The sequence below is a fragment of the Physella acuta genome, unplaced genomic scaffold (genome assembly GCF_028476545.2).
Source record: "Physella acuta isolate Inbredline_101_S28 unplaced genomic scaffold, ASM2847654v3 ptg000182l, whole genome shotgun sequence".
NCBI lineage: Eukaryota > Metazoa > Mollusca > Gastropoda > Physidae > Physella > Physella acuta.
Window position 1 is genome coordinate 338,273 of NW_026731701.1, and position 20,190 is coordinate 358,462.

The 20,190-nt window shown below is 37.2% G+C and overlaps 1 long non-coding RNA gene across 1 annotated transcript; it reads right to left on the reverse strand.

Moving 5' to 3' along the window:
- Nucleotides 1-3,837: 3,837 nt before the first annotated feature.
- LOC131936603 (uncharacterized) lies at nucleotides 3,838-8,903 on the reverse strand. Its single transcript, XR_009386079.1, has 4 exons — nucleotides 8,811-8,903; nucleotides 7,884-8,005; nucleotides 6,295-6,433; nucleotides 3,838-3,989 (listed from the first exon to the last, which is right to left on the reverse strand). It is a non-coding gene; the product is annotated as an uncharacterized LOC131936603 (long non-coding RNA).
- Between the last annotated feature and the right edge of the window lie 11,287 nt (nucleotides 8,904-20,190).

Here is a 20,190-nt window from a genome sequence, read left to right on the forward strand (position 1 = left end):
TAACATTTTGTTTAGGAAGCTTTTACATTTTTACTTTCTCGTATATACAAAATATAGAGAAAGTCTTGTAATCGTGCAAAAAAAAAAAATCGAGATTTTTACAAATCTCGACGTTTTACACCTCACTGATACGGAAAAACATAATTTTGCAATCTTGTCCGTATGTCTGTGTGTCTGTCTGTGTGTCTGTGTGTCTGTGTGTCTGTCTGTCCGTGTGTAAACACGATAACTTGAGTACCGTTACAGCTACGTTGATGAAATTTCATATATAAGTATTTTATCGAAATCGTAGATCCGTATCAACTTTTGAGCGATTTCCGATAACCGGAAGTGGTACTTTTCCTACTTTGAATTTTTCAAAAGCCTATAACTTAAGTACTATTTCAGATAGATAAATGAAATTTCACATGTAAGTAAAAGATCTAATTCTCTACCTTCTGTTAAATTTTGAGTAATTTCCGTTGACTGGAAGTAGTAATTTACGCTACTTCCGATTTCTCAAAAAACTAATGTAAATTTTAAAAGTACTAATAATATTGCGCACCATTATGCGCTTTTTTATTTGGCGTTCACTTGGTGTGCAATTAATTTGTCTACGAGATTTTATTCTATTTTTAAAACTTAAAGTATTTAAAATGGATTAAAAATCATGTCTATAGCCTGAGTTCCCATCCCCTGTTATTTTATATAAGAATATTCGAGAAAGTTTAGGGGAGATCACTCCCGGTTTATTTTAAAAACAAATTTGAAACCAACAGTGAATAGGCTAACACTATTAGAGGATAAGCAAAGAAAAAAAAATTAAAAATACATGGTGAAGAAAGAATAATTGTATTGATAAAAAATTGAAAATTAGTAGAAAACGTTTTTTTTTTACATTTTTATCTAAGAAGGTTTCAAGTGCAGGTTAAAAAAAATTAGTTTGATGTGCCTTACCAGAGGCAGAATTTTGTTTAATATCTTTACAAAGGCATTTTCAATGCGAGCAGGTTAGAATCCGGGACGTTCTACTGACTTCAACCCGGACACGAACTCCAGACTTTCGGGTTAGCGGCCTAGCGTTCTACGGCTTTGGCCACGCCGCACAAAAGTTTATACAAGGTGTATACAGTTGACCACTTTGATTGCTATTTGGAGTTTGTATTGTCTGTTTTGTTCTGGCGACAAATGTTGTCTACAATGTATCTGTTTATATCTGTAAGGATCGCTTAAAGACCTATCTACTAGGTAATGTTGTCTACAGTGTAATGTTGGCTTGAGACCTATCTACTAGGTAATGTCTACAGTGTAATGTTGGCTTGAGACCTATCTACTAGGTAATGTCTACAGTGTAATGTTGGCTTGAGACCTATCTACTAGGTAATGTCTACAGTGTAATGTTGGCTTGAGATCTATCTACTAGGTAATGTCTACCGTGTAATGTTGGCTTGAGACCTATCTACTAGGTAGTGTTGTCTACAGTGTAATGTTGGCTTGAGACCTATCTACTAGGTAATGTTATCTACAGTGTAATGTTGGCTTGAGACCTATCTACTAGGTAATGTCTACAGTGTAATGTTGGCTTGAGACCTATCTACTAGGTAGTGTTGTCTACAGTGTAATGTATGTTGGCTTGAGACCTATCTACTAGGTAATGTCTACAGTGTAATGTTGGCTTGAGACCTATCTACTAGGTAGTGTTGTCTACAGTGTAATGTTGGCTTGAGACCTATCTACTAGGTAATGTCTACAGTGTAATGTTGGCTTGAGACCTATCTACTAGGTAATGTCTACAGTGTAATGTTGGCTTGAGACCTATCTACTAGGTAATGTTGTCTACAGTGTAATGTTGGCTTGAGACCTATCTACTAGGTAGTGTTGTCTACAGTGTAATGTTGGCTTGAGACCTATCTACTAGGTAATGTCTACAGTGTAATGTTGGCTTGAGACCTATCTACTAGGTAGTGTTGTCTACAGTGTAATGTTGGCTTGAGACCTATCTACTAGGTAATGTTGTCTACCATGTAATGTTGGCTTGAGACCTATCTACTAGGTAATGTCTACAGTGTAATGTTGGCTTGAGACCTATCTACTAGGTAATGTTGTCTACAGTGTAATGTTGGCTTGAGACCTATCTACTAGGTAATGTCTACAGTGTAATGTTGGCTTGAGACCTATCTACTAGGTAATGTTGTCTACAGTGTAATGTTGGCTTGAGACCTATCTACTAGGTAATGTTGTCTACAGTGTAATGTTGGCTTGAGACCTATCTACTAGGTAATGTCTACAGTGTAATGTTGGCTTGAGACCTATCTACTAGGTAATGTCTACAGTGTAATGTTGGCTTGAGACCTATCTACTAGGTAATGTCTACAGTGTAATGTTGGCTTGAGACCTATCTACTAGGTAATGTTGTCTACAGTGTAATGTTGGCTTGAGACCTATCTACTAGGTAATGTCTACAGTGTAATGTTGGCTTGAGACCTATCAACTAGGTAATGTCTACAGTGTAATGTTGGCTTGAGACCTATCTACTAGGTAATGTTGTCTACAGTGTAATGTTGGCTTGAGACCTATCTACTAGGTAATGTCTACAGTGTAATGTTGGCTTGAGACCTATCTACTAGGTAATGTTGTCTACAGTGTAATGTTGGCTTGAGAACTATCTACTAGGTAATGTCTACAGTTTAATGTTGGCTTGAGATCTATCTACTAGGTAATGTCTACCGTGTAATGTTGGCTTGAGACCTATCTACTAGGTAGTGTTGTCTACAGTGTAATGTTGGCTTGAGACCTATCTACTAGGTAATGTCTACAGTGTAATGTTGGCTTGAGATCTATCTACTAGGTAATGTCTACCGTGTAATGTTGGCTTGAGACCTATCTACTAGGTAGTGTTGTCTACAGTGTAATGTTGGCTTGAGACCTATCTACTAGGTAATGTCTACAGTGTAATGTTGGCTTGAGATCTATCTACTAGGTAATGTCTACCGTGTAATGTTGGCTTGAGACCTATCTACTAGGTAGTGTTGTCTACAGTGTAATGTTGGCTTGAGACCTATCTACTAGGTAATGTCTACAGTGTAATGTTGGCTTGAGATCTATCTACTAGGTAATGTCTACCGTGTAATGTTGGCTTGAGACCTATCTACTAGGTAGTGTTGTCTACAGTGTAATGTTGGCTTGAGACCTATCTACTAGGTAATGTCTACAGTGTAATGTTGGCTTGAGACCTTCTCTCTTAGGTAATGTTGTCTACAGTGTAATGTTGGCTTGAGACCTAGATCTATCTACTAGGAATGTCTATAGTGTATCTACTAGGTTTTGTTCAGCCCAGTTCTCTCATAATGTTTTGAGCCTTTGCTCTACAGAGTAAATTAGCGTTACATCCAGTAAAAGTAGTTGGTTATGTTTCAGATGGGAAAATTCATGGAGGCAGATGAAGTAGAGTACATGTGGTTGTTTTATTTTTACCTCGGGTAAGAAAGGCTTATGTGATAATAGCTGTCTAGCCGAGCATACCATCAAAAGTCGGTGATCCTAAATGATAATGAAATATCGGTGAACTGTCAAAACGGCCCATGACAAAATGGGCCCGATAAATCTGCTCCCGATATAAACACCTTGTCAAAATAACTCTGACGAAAGTGCCTTTAACAAAAAAAAAACAGCCGGTAAAACAAAACTCAGGACAAAAAGACCCGCGACAAAGTGGCTTCCAACAAAATAACCCCAAATGACATATCGAAATTTTGGCTCCTGACAAAAAGCCTCCCACAGCAAATTGGCTTTTAGTAATAAGACACGAATCACACGAGTTCAAAAGAAAATAGCTTACATGCCGTTTATTAAAAAACAAGTGTTTACATGGGTAGCCGGACACTAATTATTTACAAGGGAAACTGCGACAATCTCTCTGTCCATTTTGACACCAACAATCGCCACAGTCGTTCTTGTTCCTGGCTTTGTACTTCATCGGTCCATGGTGGGGGATCGTTTTACCGTCCTCACTACGATAGGAAGTATAAAGATTTGATGATATTATGTTTATATATATATATATATATATATATATATATATATATATATATATATATATATATATATATATAATATATATATAAAGCAATGTATGTTTGTGTGTGTGTCTGTCTTTTATGCATTACTACACCTCTCATCACATCGCCGTGAAATTTTAGGAAGATGTTGTGGATATTCCTGGGGAGGTTTCTGCGGGAAAAAAATGTCAAATTCGCAGGGGTGTCGCCTCGACAGGGCGCAATTTGTTTTTTCTCTATATACGGTATATAACAATAAAAGTCGATTTTGGTTTGACATCGTTCATCCGATAGCCATGAGCCTTTGGGGAGCTCATTATAACACTCTAGGGAAGGATTCTGTAAAAAAATAATTTTTAATTTTGCAAGGGCGGCGTCTCGGAAGGGTGCGATTTTTCTCTACATGTGGTATATAAAAATAATAAAAGTGAATTGCAGTGACACTGTTCACACGATCGCCATGAAACTTTAGGAAGATGTTGAGGATATTCCTGTGGAGGTTTCTGTGCTAAAAACATTTTCAAATTCACAGGGGTGGCGCCCCGGCAGGGCGCGATTTGTTTTCTCTCTATATATGGTATATAAAAATAAAAGTCGATTGCGGTCTCACAACGTTAATCCGATAGCCATCAAACTTTAGGGACTTGATTAGAACACTCCAGGGAAGGGTTCTGTAAAAAAAAGTCGTTTTTATTTTCGCAAGGGCGGCGCCACAGGAAGGTGCGATTTGCTCTATATACGGTATATACAAATAAACGTCGATTGCGGTTTCACAGCGTTCATCCGATTGCCATCAAACTTTGGGGAGTTTATTAGAACACTCTGGGGAAGGGTTCTGAAAAAAAAATCATTTTTAATTTCGCAAGGGCGGCGCCACGGGAGGGTGTGATTTTTTTCTATGTACGGTATATAAAAATAAAAGTCGATTATGGTTTGACACCGTTCATCCGATAGCCATGAAACTTTGGGGAGTTGATTAAAATACTACCTGGAAGGTTTCTGCAAAAAATATTTTTTTTTAATTTTGCAAGTGCGGCGCCGTGGGAGTGTGCGATTTTTCTATATGTACGGTATATACAAATAAAAGACGATTGCGGTTCGACACAGTTTATCCTGGTGCCATAAAACTTTAGGGAGTTGATGAATACTCCCGATAAGGTTTCTGGGGTGGGGGTGGGTGGGTGGTGGTGGTGGGAGGGGGGATTTAATTTTGCACTGGAGGCCCACCGGCAGGATGCCAATTGGCGCCCTGTTCTTCACCGTGAGCGCTATTGCGACTACGTTGGGTCTAAACAGCGTGACAGACAATGGATAGGATGGGGCGTTACAATCACTACATTTAATCAGGCGTGTCCGCCGGCGCCCTGGTAGGGTGCGATTTGGCTGCAAACAAAAATTTCAGTTTCGGTCCACAAATGCTCACATGGGCCGCTCTGGGCCATGTAATACTTTTTATTTTAATAATAAGAAAAACTAACCAAGGCTAGATTATTAACTGGGGTGTTTCTTTTTGTCCGTAAAAAATCCAGTTTCGTCACTTTGTGAATGATGCAATTAGCATCTATTTTTAGATAATCCAATAAGATAATTGAGATCGAGCATCTAAGAATAGACCATTATTAACGCTAACATATTGCATCAGTCACATTTATGTTTAAAACACGTCAAATAATTTTTTTATGTGTTAAATAACAAATCCTGTTCATTCGTGTCACTTTAGTGAATGACGCAATTTGCATCATTGTTAACAGGATGCTATTTGGCACGATGGCGCCTGTTTTTTTTTAAGGAACTAGGGGTCGTACGCCGCCGGTGGTGTAATCGGGGGGAGGGGGGCTGCTGAGAGCGCCCCTCTACGTCTCTGACACATGGGCGGTCACCGAAGTGTGTTCTACCATATTATTTCGGTGAGTGTATAATGTACACTCAAAGTTTTCATGCGGTAATGTAGGTATTTATGATCTAAGCGCAAGCATTGTTTACTTTTAAATGACTCACTTTTAGAAAACAAGGTTACGCGTCTAAGAATATAGGATTGTTAACGTACGCTAGTATTATATAAACAGGGACTCGGAATGTTCTAGATTTAAGAAGTAAAAGCTAGTGTATCAAAAACATGCCAGTTACCTACACATTGATAAGACAACCCTTACTGACGTAGCATAAATTAAAACAGTGACCCACAAACTTTCACCTTAACCCCGGCTAACGAAGCAAAGCTCAACAATGACCCCCAACCTTTGACCCCAACACTGACCTGCAATTTGCCCTGACGACCATACACTCCTTCCGGCCGCATTCGTTTGCACAGCACATGCTAAACCTGTCACAGTGCCTGTCAGACTGGCAGTCGCTGAGACACAGGGTCGATGGCATACGCCTGCACACAGGACAAACTGTAAGGACATACATGAGATATTTTTTAAAAAAATACGTCACCACAGGGCAAACTGTAATGACATACAAATTTGTTTTTTTTTAAATACGTCACCACAGGGCAAACTGTAATGACATACATGAGATATTTTTAAAAAAATACGTCACCACAGGGCAAACTGTAATGACATACACATTTGTTTTTTTTAAATACGTCACCACAGGGCAAACTGTAATGACATACATGAGATTTTTTTTTAATACGTCACCACAGGGCCAACTGTAATGACATACACATTTGTTTTTTTTTAAATACGTCACCTACAGGAGTTTCCTTTTTAAATACGTGAGCACAGGTGAAACTATGTGAACCTTAAATACGTAAGCACAGGTGAAACTATGTGAACCTACAGTAGTTTTCTTTTTAAATACGTAAGTACAGGTGAAATTATGTGAACCTTAAATATGTAAGCACAGGTGAAACTATGTGAACCTACAGGAGTTTCCTTTTTAAATACGTGAGCACAAGTGAAACTATGTGAACCTTAAATTCGTAAGCACAGGTGAAACTATGTGAACCTTAAATTCGTAAGCACAGGTGAAACTATTTGAACCTACAGGAGTTTCCTTTTTAAATACGTGAGCACAGGTGAAACTATGGCGACATGTAGGAGTTTTTTTTTTAATTACGCGGCTTGACTGTCGTGATACAAGTTTCATGCTGTTATCTTTGTAGACTGTTTTATGTTTCCAATTACGTGATACACGCTTAATCATACAATTTTATTATGGGGTCGTCCATATGTGACGTCACACTGTAGGGGAAGGGGGTGGATCCGTAATTTTGTGACGGTGTTTGATGAGGAGAAGGGGGTTAGATGTTGTGACGTCACATTTTTGCATTATAAAAAAGCAATGTTAGAAAACGAGTTTTAGCCGCTATTTCGCGTTTTAGAAAACAGTTTTAATAAATTGTAAAGAAAATTGTTCAAAATACTCTACGTTGACAGAGTTCTGACAAGATTTTGGAAAAAATATCGATATTTAAAAAAAATTCAACAGCAATTTTGAGGGGGGGGGGGGTTGTAGGCTGAGGTGTGACGTCATTTTAGGAGGGGGGTCTGGTTTTTTTTTTGAAGACGTGTGACGGAGGGGAGTGGGGAGGTAAAGATCGCAAAAAAAGCGTGACGTCATTTATGGATGAACCCTATACTAGTATCATTATATTAGCTTTAAAATACAAGTATCATGATACAAGATTCATAAGAAGTTTGTAAGAGAAATTGTTATACTTCTATTTACTTGAAACAAATGTTCTCGAAACAAATTTTATGATACAAGTTTTATGATTGCACATTGTGTCTCAAGTGTTTTGTGATGATTTTCAGGATTCTATTATAATCTTCAGTTATCGTGATTGTATCTTGGTTTAAGATTTCTTATCGTTTAAAAATAGATTCAAACACTCACATGTCTTGAGCAAAAAAGACCCAGACTGTTTACTAACAGCGACCATCCAAATTGATATCAGAGAAACAGAAAGGAACAGAGTAGATTTCATCTTCTTTCTTTGGTAGGCAATTCACTTTAAGCTGAGAAAAAAGTGCGTTAAGGATTTTTAACACAGATTCACATTTTGGTCAAAGTTTTAAACCAAAGTTCGTAAAAGACGTTTTAATAATAAGCTTTTATCTAATTAAGTTCTAAAAAGGAGAAAATAATTAATTTTCTTTAAATTTTGGGAAAAAAAAAACCACTTTTTCGTTCTTAATTTTAGTGTTGGAAGGGATCCCCTCAGGCACAATTAAGTATACGTGTCAATTGATTATTCGCCGTTTAGGTAGGCGACTCCGATTTCAGTCTGGTTTTTTTTTATTTGCTTCCATAGCCTTTGATAACCAAGAACAGACTACAAGGCAGCAGTTGTCTCTCCTAGATGAATGGTTGTAAAGTGGCTGTCTTCAGCTAACGAGCCTCATCTACCCGAGGGTTCGAACTTGGGACTTTTCGGTTTAGCAACCATGAGCTTTACCGACTCGACCACGCCGCCCCCCTAACGCTAAATTTTTACAAGTTGTTCTGTGTATGTAGGTGGGGTTTAAATATTGATGCCGTGAGTTGCGAGTTCGTAACCAATGCGACTTGACTTAATCATCTTTGTTCAATGAGGTGCATATGGCCTCTTGAATGACGTAATACTTTGACTAGCTCATTGAAAAGTTTAATTTTAAACTCGGCACGGATATTCAAAAGGGCAGAAGTAGTACAAAATATTAGATGAAAGAGAAACGTAGACTAAATTTCAAATATTTCAAATTGAAGATGGAAATAGTTTGTCTAAACAAAGCTATATGACTAAATAATAACATAGATGTTTAACCTTACGAAATTCGTTACCTGTACACGGGAAGCACAATAGTTCAGCTTACACTAAGTGCGCTAGTTCGATATTAAAATAAACAAATTGGTTTTAAGACAGGCTTGGTGAGCTGGTCGTAAATTTTGATTCAGCCTAATGAGTTTTTTTGTGTGCAGTAACACGGTGGTTTTAATGTAGTTCTAATGATTTTTAAAGTATGGGGAGGGGGGGGGGTATTGGAGGGAGGAGAGAGCAGTTTCTTTCTGACTTATTTCTCCGGAGGGGAAGAGGAGGTGAAGGGGCATTTGATATTTTCGAATGGTGTGGGGGGCGGACTAGATTATCCAGATTGGGGAGGGTTAAAATATATGTCTTCTATATAAATTCCGTTTCGCGGGGGTTCTAGACTTTCTTCGGGGGGTGGGGGGCCGAGGGAGGGGGTGGATGCCTGGAAGAAACTATGGGGGGGGGTGTAGTGTGGCTGTCAAGTGGGCGATAAACAGACACTAGGGATTTGCACAAACATAAGGGAAGGTAAGTATCAAGTAGGAGCAGACGAATTGAATTTTAGTCAGAGTTTCTTCCAGGCATCTCTTCGGGGGGGACAAAGCCCCCCCGAAAATATTTTACCGCCCCCCCCCCCCCCCGAACGAAATGAAATTTATATAATTTATATAGAAAATATATACTTTTAACAGTGTCCGCCCCCCCGGAGAAAGTTTACCGCCCCCCCCCCCGAAGATTTCAAGTGCCCCCCCCCCCCCCCCCCCGGAGAAAAAAGTCTGGAAGAAACACTGATTTTAGTCACACTGTATCTGTTTCTCTAGTTTGTTCTCGTTGATTGTATCTGTTTCCTTAGTTCGTGAAGTAAATCTGTTAGAGTTAATTGAAATGAATGTTTGTATTTTAAATCTGGATGTTAGCTGAGACAAGCTCCTAAAGAGTTGGTTTATGTTGTAGTCCATTTAGACCGCTGTCGTGGCTAATGGTTTATTTGTATTATTTTTAGTGAAGTGAAGAATTATTTTTAGACCTGGTTATCCATTACCCAGATGAAGTAGAGATTATATGTTTCTTGACCTGCAAAATATGAAGGGATGGTGTTGTCAGCACTTTACCCAGCCGCCTTTACTTTCCTTAACATAAGTTAGGTACCCATCAGAGCTGGGTTGACTTGAATTCTGACCCTAACTCAAGACTTTCGACTTAGTAGCCTAGCGCCCTACCGCTTAGGCCACGCCGTCCCATGGTAAGAATATGAGAGACAACCATGTCTGATTGCAAATTTGGAGGTTGTATTGGCAGATTACCTACCGTGATATTGGCTCCAGACAAAAAGGCTCCCAATACATGGGCTCACAGCATATCGACTCCATCCATTGAGACACGAATCACACACAAACAGCGGTTGTGAACTAATTCAAAACAAAACAGTCTACATGCCGTTTATTGACAAACAATTGTTTACATGGGTAGCCATGGTTTGCAATGCCAGACACTAGGGACAAGGGAAGCTGCGACAATCTCTATTTCCATTCTGACACCAACAAGTACCACAATCTTTCTTGTCCCTGGCATTGTACTTCATCGGTCCATGATGGGGGATCGTTTTACCGTCCTCACTTAGATAGGAAGAATAAAGTTTTGAGGATATTATATATATATATATATATATATATATATATATATATATATATATATATATATATATATATAGAGGGACTCGGAATGTTCTAGATTTAAGAAGTAAAAGCTAGCGTATCAAAAACATGACAGTGACCTACACATTGATAAGACAACCCTTACTGACGTAGCATAAATTAAAACAGTGACCCACAAACTTTCACCTTAACCCCGGCTAACAAAGCAAAGCTCAACAGTGACCCCCAACCTTTGACCCCAACACTGACCTGCAGTATGCCCTGACGACCATACACTCCTTCCCGCCGCATTCGTTTTCACAGCACATGCTAAAGTCCCTGTGAAACTTGCAGTCGCTGAGACACAGGGTCGATGGCATGTGCTTGAGCGTAGGACAAACTGTAAGGACATACATGTTTTTTTTTTAAATACGTCACCACAGGACAAACTGTAAGAACATACATGAGATATTTTTAAAAAACAAGTTAATAAAAAGTCTAGTGACAATTTAAGCGCAATTTCCTTTCGTTATCCATAACAATTTTTAATTTTTTGTGACCGAACGAAAGGATATTTTTTTGCGCTAAAAAAAGACAACTATATTAACCTATATCAACGGAAATAGTTTTATTTTAACGAGTAGACCTACACGATGCTCAGTTTAAAAAAGTAGTAAATATCATCCTAGGCCTACACGATGCTTAGTTTTAAAAACATATTAAAATTTTTGTGACCGAACGAAAGGATATTTTTGAAAACTTTCTTCGGCAATATTGTTCTAAATTATGGCAGGAATCGATTGGTAAATGTTTCAAGCCGCTAAGTGGTCTGGTTGTCGAGATATGGGCAAAAAACTGAATGTTTTCGATGTTTTTTGGCTTTTCCGGGAAATCCAGAAAGGAATTCCGGGAATTTTTTTTGGCCCACAATCATTCTCGGAACTTGCTTAACATATTTGGTTTGGAACTAGTCCTCGATATTGCTTCGTTGAGGAGGAGATACGACTTAAAGCTGCGGAGAGATCCACACATCCATCCATCCAGAAATGACGCATTATTAAACGCAATTGCCAGTATGGAAATTGCGCTAAAATTACGTCACCACAGGGCAAACTGAAATGACATACACGTTTTTTTTTTGTTTTAAAATACGTCACCACAGGGCAAACTGAAATGACATACATGTTTTTTTTTTGTTTTAAAATACGTCACCACAGGGCAAACTGTAATGACATACGTGAGTTGTTTTGGGTTTTTCAATACGTCACCACAGGACAAACTGTAATAGTAAAAAGGAGATTTTTTTAATTACGTGAAATACAGGCGTTTTTAAAAATAAGTAACCACACGGCTAGCATTGGCATCAAGCAGGAGTCTCCTTTTTAAATATGTTATCACAGGTGAAACTATGGGAACATACAGGAGTCTCCTTTTTAAATACGTGAGCACAGGTGAAACTATGGGAACATACTGGAGTTTCCTTTTTAATACGTGAGCACAGGTGAAACTATGGGGAACATACAGGAGTTTTCCTTGTTAAATATGTTATCACAGGTGAAACTATGGCAACATACAGGAGTTTCCTTTTAAATACGTGAGCACAGGTGAAACTATGGGAACATTCAGGAGTTTCCTTTTTAAATATGCGAGCACAGGTGAAACTATTTGAACCTACAGGAGTTTCCTTTTTAAATACGTGAGCACAGGTGAAACTATGGCGACATGTAGGAGTTTTTTTTTTAATTACGCGGCTTGACTGTCGTGATACAAGGTTCATGCTGTTATCTTTGTAGACTGTTTTTTGTTTCCAATTACGTGAGATACGCTTAATCATACAATTTTATTATGGGGTCGTCCATAAATGACGTTACACTCGTAGAAAAGGGGGTTGATCCGTAATTTTGATACGGTGTGTGATTAGGGGAAGGGGGGGGGGTTAGATGTTGTGAGGTCACACTTTTGCATTATAAAAAAGCAATGTTAGAAAACGAGTTTTAGCCGGGGGAGGTAAAGATCGCAAAAAAAGCGTGACGTCATTTATGGATGACCCCTATACTAGTATCAGTATATTAGCTTTAAAATACAAGTACCATGATGCAAGATTCATAGAACTTTCTAACAGAAATTTTTATACTTCTATTTACTTGAAACAAATTTTCTCGAAACAAATTTTATGATACAAGCTTTAATATTGCACAGAGTATCTCAAATGTTTTGTGATGATTTCAGGATTCTATTTTTTATTTTCAGTTATCGTGATTGTATTCTTGTTTAAGATTTTTTATCGTCTAAAAATAGATTCAAACACTCACTTGTCTTGAGCAAAAAAGACCCAGACTGTTTACTAACAGCGACCATCCAAATTGATATCAGAGAAACAGAGAGGAACAGAGAAGATTTCATCTTCTTTCTTTTGTAGGCAATTAACTTTAAGCTGAGAAAAAAGTGCGTTAAGGAGTTTTTTAACACAGATTCACATTTTTGATCAAAGTTTAAAACCAAAGTTCGTAAAAGACATTTTAGTAACAAGCTTTTATGTAATTAAATTCTGAAAAGGAGAAAATAATTAATTTTCTTTAAATTTTGGAAGAATGAACCACTTCTTCGGGGTCATCCATAAATGACGTCACGCTTTTTTGACGATTTTTACCTCCCCTCTCCCCTCCGTCACACGTCGTCACAAAAAGCCAGACCCCCCCCCCCTAAAATGACGTCACACCTCAACCTACAACCCCCCCCCCCTCAAAATTGCAGTTGAATTTTTTTAAAACATCGATATTTTTCCAAAATCTTGTCTAAGAGTATTACAAATTTATTAAAAACAGTTATCGGAAACGCGAATAACGTCTAAAATTTGTTTACTAACATTGCTTTTTTATAAAGCAAAAATCGGTGACGTCGCAACATCTGAACCCACCCCCCCCCCCCCTCATTACACATCGTCCACAAATTACAGACACACCACTCCCCCCTACGAGTGTGACGTCATTTATGGATGACCCCTTCTTCGTTTTTAATTTTAGTGTTGGAAGGGATCCCCTCCAGCAAATTAAGTAGAGGGGGTGGAAGCAGGCGTTGTAACTGAAATAGCAATATTAACAGAAAGTGATATTTCAACGCCAGGGGTAGACAAAGGTACAGAAAATAGTCCATGTAAAGACAAGTAGTCAGAAACCAACGGGATCCGAACCTACAATTCCACACGGCACGTTTTCGCCTTCGCCGTTTATTAAAGCTAGCGGTCTGACAAAATTAAGTATACGTGTCAATTGGTTATTCGTAATTTAGGTAGTTGACTCTGATTTCAGCCTGCTTTTCCTTTTTGGATTTGCTTCCATAGCCTTTGTCCAACAAAGAACAAACTACAAGGCAGCAGTTGTCTCTCCTAGATGAATGGTTGTAAAGTGGCTGTCTTCAGCTAACGAGCCTCATCTACCCGAGGGTTCGAACTTGGGACTTTTCGGTTTAGCAACCATGAGTTTTACCGACTCGACCACGCCGCCCCCCTAACGCTAAATTTTTACAAGTTGTTCTGTGTATGTAGGTGGGGTTTAAATATTGATGCCGTGAGTTGCGAGTTCGTAACCAATGCGACTTGACTTAATCATCTTTGTTCAATGAGGTGCATATGGCCTCTTGAATGACGTAACAGTTTGACTAGCTCATTGAAAAGTTTAATTTTAAACTCGGCACGGATATTCAATAGGGCAGAAGTAGTACAAAATATTAGATGAAAGAGAAATGCAGACTAAATTTCAAATATTTCAAATTGAAGATGGAAATAGTTTGTCTAAACAAAGCTATATGACTAAATAATAACATAGATGTTTAACCTTACGAAATTCGTTACCTGTACACGGGAAGCACAATAGTTCAGCTTAAACTAAGTGCGCGAGTTCGATATTAAAATAAACAAATTGGTTTTAAGACAGGCTTGGTGAGCTGGTCGTAAATTCTGATTTAGCCTAATGGGGTTTTTTGTGTGCAGTAACACGGTGGTTTTAATGTAGTTCTAATGATTTTTAAAGTATGGGGAGGGGGGGGGTATTGGAGGGAGGAGAGAGCAGTTTCTTTCTGACGTATTTCTCCGTGGGGGGGGGGGAGTGGCATTTGACATTATCGATGGGGGTGGGGGGCGGACTAGATTCTCCAGATTGGGGAGGGTTAAATTATATGTCTTCTATATAATTCCATTTCGCGCGGGGGCTAGACTTTCTTCGGGGGGTGGGGGGCAGGGGGGGGGATGTAGTGTGGCTGTCAAGTGGGCAATAAACAGACACTAGGGATTTGCACAAACATAAGGAAAGGTAAGTATGAATTAGGAGCAGAAGAATTGAATTTTAGTCACACAAGCTGTGTCTGTTTCTCTAGTTTGTTCTCGTTGATTGTATCTGTTTCCTTAGTTCGTGAAGTAAATCTGTTAGAGTTAATTGAAATGAATGTTTGTATTTTAAATCTGGATGTTAGCTGAGACAAGCTCCTAAAGAGTTGGTTTATGTTGTAGTCCATTTAGACCGCTGTCGTGGCTAATGGTTTATTTGTATTATTTTAAGTGAAGTAAAGAATTATTTTTAGACCTGGTTATCCATTACCAAGATGAAGTAGAGATTAAATGTTTCTTGACCTGGAAATATGAAGGGATGGTGTTTTCAGCACTTTACCCAGCCGCCTTTACTTTCCTTAACATTAGTTAGGTACCCATCAGAGCTGGGTGGACTCAGAGACCTTCTACTGACTTGAACTCTGATCCGAACTCAAGACTTTCGAGTTAGTAGCCTAGCGCCCTACCGCTTAGGCCACGCCGTCCCATAGTAAGAATATGAGAGGCAACCATGTCTGATTGCAAGTTTGGAGTTTGTATTGGCAGATTACCTACCGCGATACTGGCTCCAGACAAAAAGGCTCCCAATACATTGGCTCACAGCATATCGACTCCATCCATTGAGAGAAGAATAACACACAAACAGCGCTTGTGAACTAATTCAAAACAAAACAGTCTACATGCCGTTTATTGACAAACAATTGTTTACATGGGTAGCCATGGTATGGAATGCCAGACACTAGGGACAAGGGAAACTGCGACAATCTTTATGTCCGTTCTGACACCAACAAGTACCACAATCTGTGTTGTCCCTGGCGATGTACATCATCTGTCCATGATGGGGGATCGTTTTACCGTCGTACTCACTAAGATAGGAAGTATAAAGTTTTGATGATATTATATATATATATATATATATATATATATATATATATATATATATATATATATATATATATATATATATATATATATATATACAGAGCCGGCGTTAGGGGTACGCGGGGCCTATGGCCAACCATCCGCGCGGGGCCTTATATTTTTTTCATTGGTGTCTAAAACATGTACAGTGAGGCGTATTTTTTCTTCTCAGCGCGAATTAATATTTATAACGATATATATGGTATTTTTTAAGCTGTTTATCAATGTCGTATTAACTTTAAGACACTGATTAACAAATAATTTGTTTACTTAGAAGTGCTTTTGAAACATTGCTTGTTTCTGTTAAGGCTTTTTGTTTGAAAAGTAAAAAATAAAACAGATATAAGTTTGATACACCCATTAAAGAGACGATGAACGTCAGCTTCAAACCTGATTTTTTTACATTAATGTTTATTTATGAAAATCTTACCAGTACGTTTACAAACGAAGATCTACTTTTCTTGCCTTACGTGACTGGAACTGTTAGCAAGATTCTGTAGGCGATAGCCGTATTGGGAAAGGAATCCCGAATACTCCAAATGTACTGGCACTGTTTGGTTGACTTAATACCTTCGGGCACTTTGAAGCAACGTTAAATCGGTCCACAGTGGCAGGTGATAGTATCGATATTTTCTCAATTTATCGAGTGTTAACAGGGGCATTCAAAGTGTGTGGATGCCGGGGAAAATAGCAAAACATTGATAGATTTCGGAATAAGCTCGAATTGTGAAAAACACTGTTTACAGCTATAGATATCCAAAGGAAATGACTCTCAAATGTAATCACGGACGCTCAGTAAGGTGGAACACTGGGGGGGGGGGGGTGACAGTTGATGGAGTGAGGTGAAGCCCGTGAAGGATAACTGTACATTTAAATCTATGGGATGCCAAACCCTAAAAAAAATGAGTTCGGGTACTACGTTACTGGATCTCTGACCGCAGCCATTCAAGAGAAGGTGCGTGTTTATAGAGCGTCCGCGTATTACATTAAAGGTTAAGACCGCGTTCTCACAAGAGAAGGTCCGTGTCTATAATTAGAAAGTGAACCATGTGACAGCCAGCTTCATGTTATTTATGAGTTTCGCGATGGCATGTTCGGACTGCCGGTAATTTAGACGTTTTAGAAATCAGGAGAACTTTGCCATAAAACAGTCTCGGCCCGATGTATCAAACAGTATAGACTTTTTAATTTGTTTAGTGTGCCTACACTATTTTGAAACAAGAATCACTATGGCCTTAACTATTATACTGAATATCCCTACACAGAGGCGTAGCGGGGGGTGGGGGGGGGGGGTGCGGATCGCACCGTGTGACACCTTTTAGAGGGGTGACACCAAGGCAAAAAAATAGCAAAATATATAGAGAAAAACTTGAAGGGGGTGCAAATCGAAAGTTTGAGGTGTGTGTGTGTGTGGGGGGGGGGGGGGGTTGCAAATCAAAAGTTTGAGGAGGGGGGGGGGTCGCTACGCCTCGGGAAGGGGGGGGTGACACCATTAAGTGCCGCACCGGGTGACACCCGACCTCGCTACGCCACTGTCCATACAATTAATTAAAATAAACATGTGCTTAATCACTTTACAAATACCGTTAAAGTTTACCAAAATGAAAATGGACATAATTGCTGTATAAATGCACTTCGAAAATATAAAAATAAATACAAGTATAATGTATTTAAAGATGACCTGGCAATATATAAAATAAATATGAACATAATTACTGTATGGATGCCTATCAAACGTATCGTGGTGAATATGCATAAAAGATGTTACACAAAAGATGCCAAAACGGTGTATAAATTATGATTTTAGGGATAAATACTCTGGATTTCCGGGGCATGTCCCCATCCGCTCCCCCCCCCCCCCTCCTCCTCTGCAAGCCATCAACAATTTCGGCCATTTAGTTGGGTTTTTTTTTAATTTAATTCAGCAAAGATTATTTAAGTTTACAAACTAATTCAGGCAACAATATATATTATATATATATATATATATATATATATATATATATATATATATATATATATATATATATATATATATATATATATATATTATATAGGCCTATATAGCAGCTATTAAACTTAATTTTTTTAAATCAATTCAATTAGGCCTAACTGGCTTTGGTTTTTTTTCTATTGTCATTTAAACTGAAATCTAGGTCTTTGTGAGTGACTGTTACTAGGATCTAGATCTATATTCTATAGGCTTAGGTATAGGCCATAAGGGACGGTGGGGCTATTGTATAAGTCACAGATCTAGATTCCATAACTGTAACTATTGATCACTATTCTATAACCCAACTCCAAAACTTTGCCTCCACACTTTTACTCTATCAATGGTATCATACTTCATATGGTACTTCTTTTCCCTCAGTCAAGTGAAAGTAAAGAAAGGCAACTAAAATTGTTTGGAATTGTTTTTTTAAAAAAGCCCCAACAACCAATTAGACATTTGTGCCCAGTTTTTTTTTTTTGTTTATGTGTGTATTCATTTTGACAAGTAGATTCTAATTTATATAATTTAATAATACTATACTGTTATTATTATAGAAAATCTAGTATCAGTAATTACTTATTACCTTTCACCTTTCATGTTTTTTTTTCAATTATGATATTAAGTTAAAAGCAGTAATAAAAGTAGGTCTTGCCCAATCTATTTTATTACTGTGTGCCAGTGTATAATAATGAGATATGTTAAAAGATCACAAGTATCATCAATGATCATGTAGCTTGCTTCATTTCAATCATCACTAGATTTCTATAGAAATGGCCTGATGCTTGCATTAAAAAATGTGCAGTTTACTCTGATTTACATTCATGTTATAAAGACATTGACAACCCCCCACCCCCTAAATCTTACAAGACAATATATGTCTTACTTTCATGTTAGCCAATCAATAATTGCAAACCAAAATTATGCTGTTAATTGTAAATAATAGGGCATGATTTATAATTATTTCAATATTTTTTCTCTATAAAACTATGCATTTTTTTGCAGCCCCTTGATAATTTTCAGTCAGGTGCTTCATCTAGATGTATCACTGAAGTCTGAACCAATATGAAGCCTATATGAGTATATTTTCCAGCATAAACTATTTAAAATTGAAACAGTTGAACAACACATGGATGTGACAATATAAGCTAAAAATATTTTAAGAAAACCTTTTATTTTTAAAAAATATTTTTTAATCCTCAATCAAGCCACAACATCCATAACAGAAAAAGAAAAGGTTACAAAGCAAAATGTCATTGAAATGTTCACATTTTCCATTTTAAAATTTGTTCCAATTTTTGGGAAAATATTTTTTGCTTAAAAATATTTTAAACTTCATCTCTGAACACACATTCAATAAGTGAAGTTTAATCTCTGGCTTAAGTTTTTGATTTCTTAAAAAAAAAAATATGTAAATTGTTTTGGACTAGATAAATATTCTTTCAAACCAGAAATTATAAGCTAACTTGGTTTTCAATTTAGGATGAAATTTAAAAAAATAAAAAAATAAAATTACTAATTATTGAAACAATGTACTGGTGGAATGGTTGATTGTGCATACCAACTGAAAGAAATAGTTTATTATTAATCTAATGGAATGAATGATTTGTAGAGTTATTGCCATTTACTTTGATGAAATGCAAGATAAATGTAATAAATAGACATAAAAAAAATGTAAGCACCACCAGGCACTGACCCCCACCACAATATCTATACACGTACACCCATTAGCAGTTTTTCGACACAAATGAACCCAATATTTTGGCTTCACTTTGTAACTTATAAGGAATGCCTAAATGACAAGAAAGTAGTTCTGGAAGTACAAAAAAAAATCGTTTAAAAAAAAATACAACTTTATACAGAAATAATGAAATATTGCCATCACCAATATATATATATATATATATATATATATATATATATATATATATATATATATATATATATATATATATATATGACTTAGACCATGTATGAAAAGGCACTTGGAATGTTTGCACCAAATATTTCAGTGGCAAGTTAAATATAAAACAATAGCAAAAATAGTATTTATTATTAGTTTTAAAAAACCCAGATGTATCTATTATGATAGTCTAGTTTAGTTCTGATACAATATGTATTTTTCTAGGTTGCTTTTCTTGTTAATACCCTCTAAATTATATAATAGAACCTTATATTTAAAAAAAAAATATAACATTTAAAAGGCACTGAAGTTTTAACAGAATAATGTATTAAGGCACACTCCAGTTTCCTGAAGGGTTCAGAAAATGAATCTTGAGGTACTGTACTTTCACAATTGTGTACAAAATATAAGCAACAATAAGGCAATTATTGGTAGATAAGTAGCTATTTACATTTGTAAAACACAAACCCTCATTATTTAAAACAAAATAAAAACCATTGTATATTTATATATTCAAAAGATTGGAAAGAAGGAAGCCAAAATGTCTCATCCATTTAGAAACATTTGTAAAATGTTTTTTTTCAACGGTCTTTAAATAAAGACAAAAATAGTATCATGAGAGCACTAGCAAAAATGAAATGAA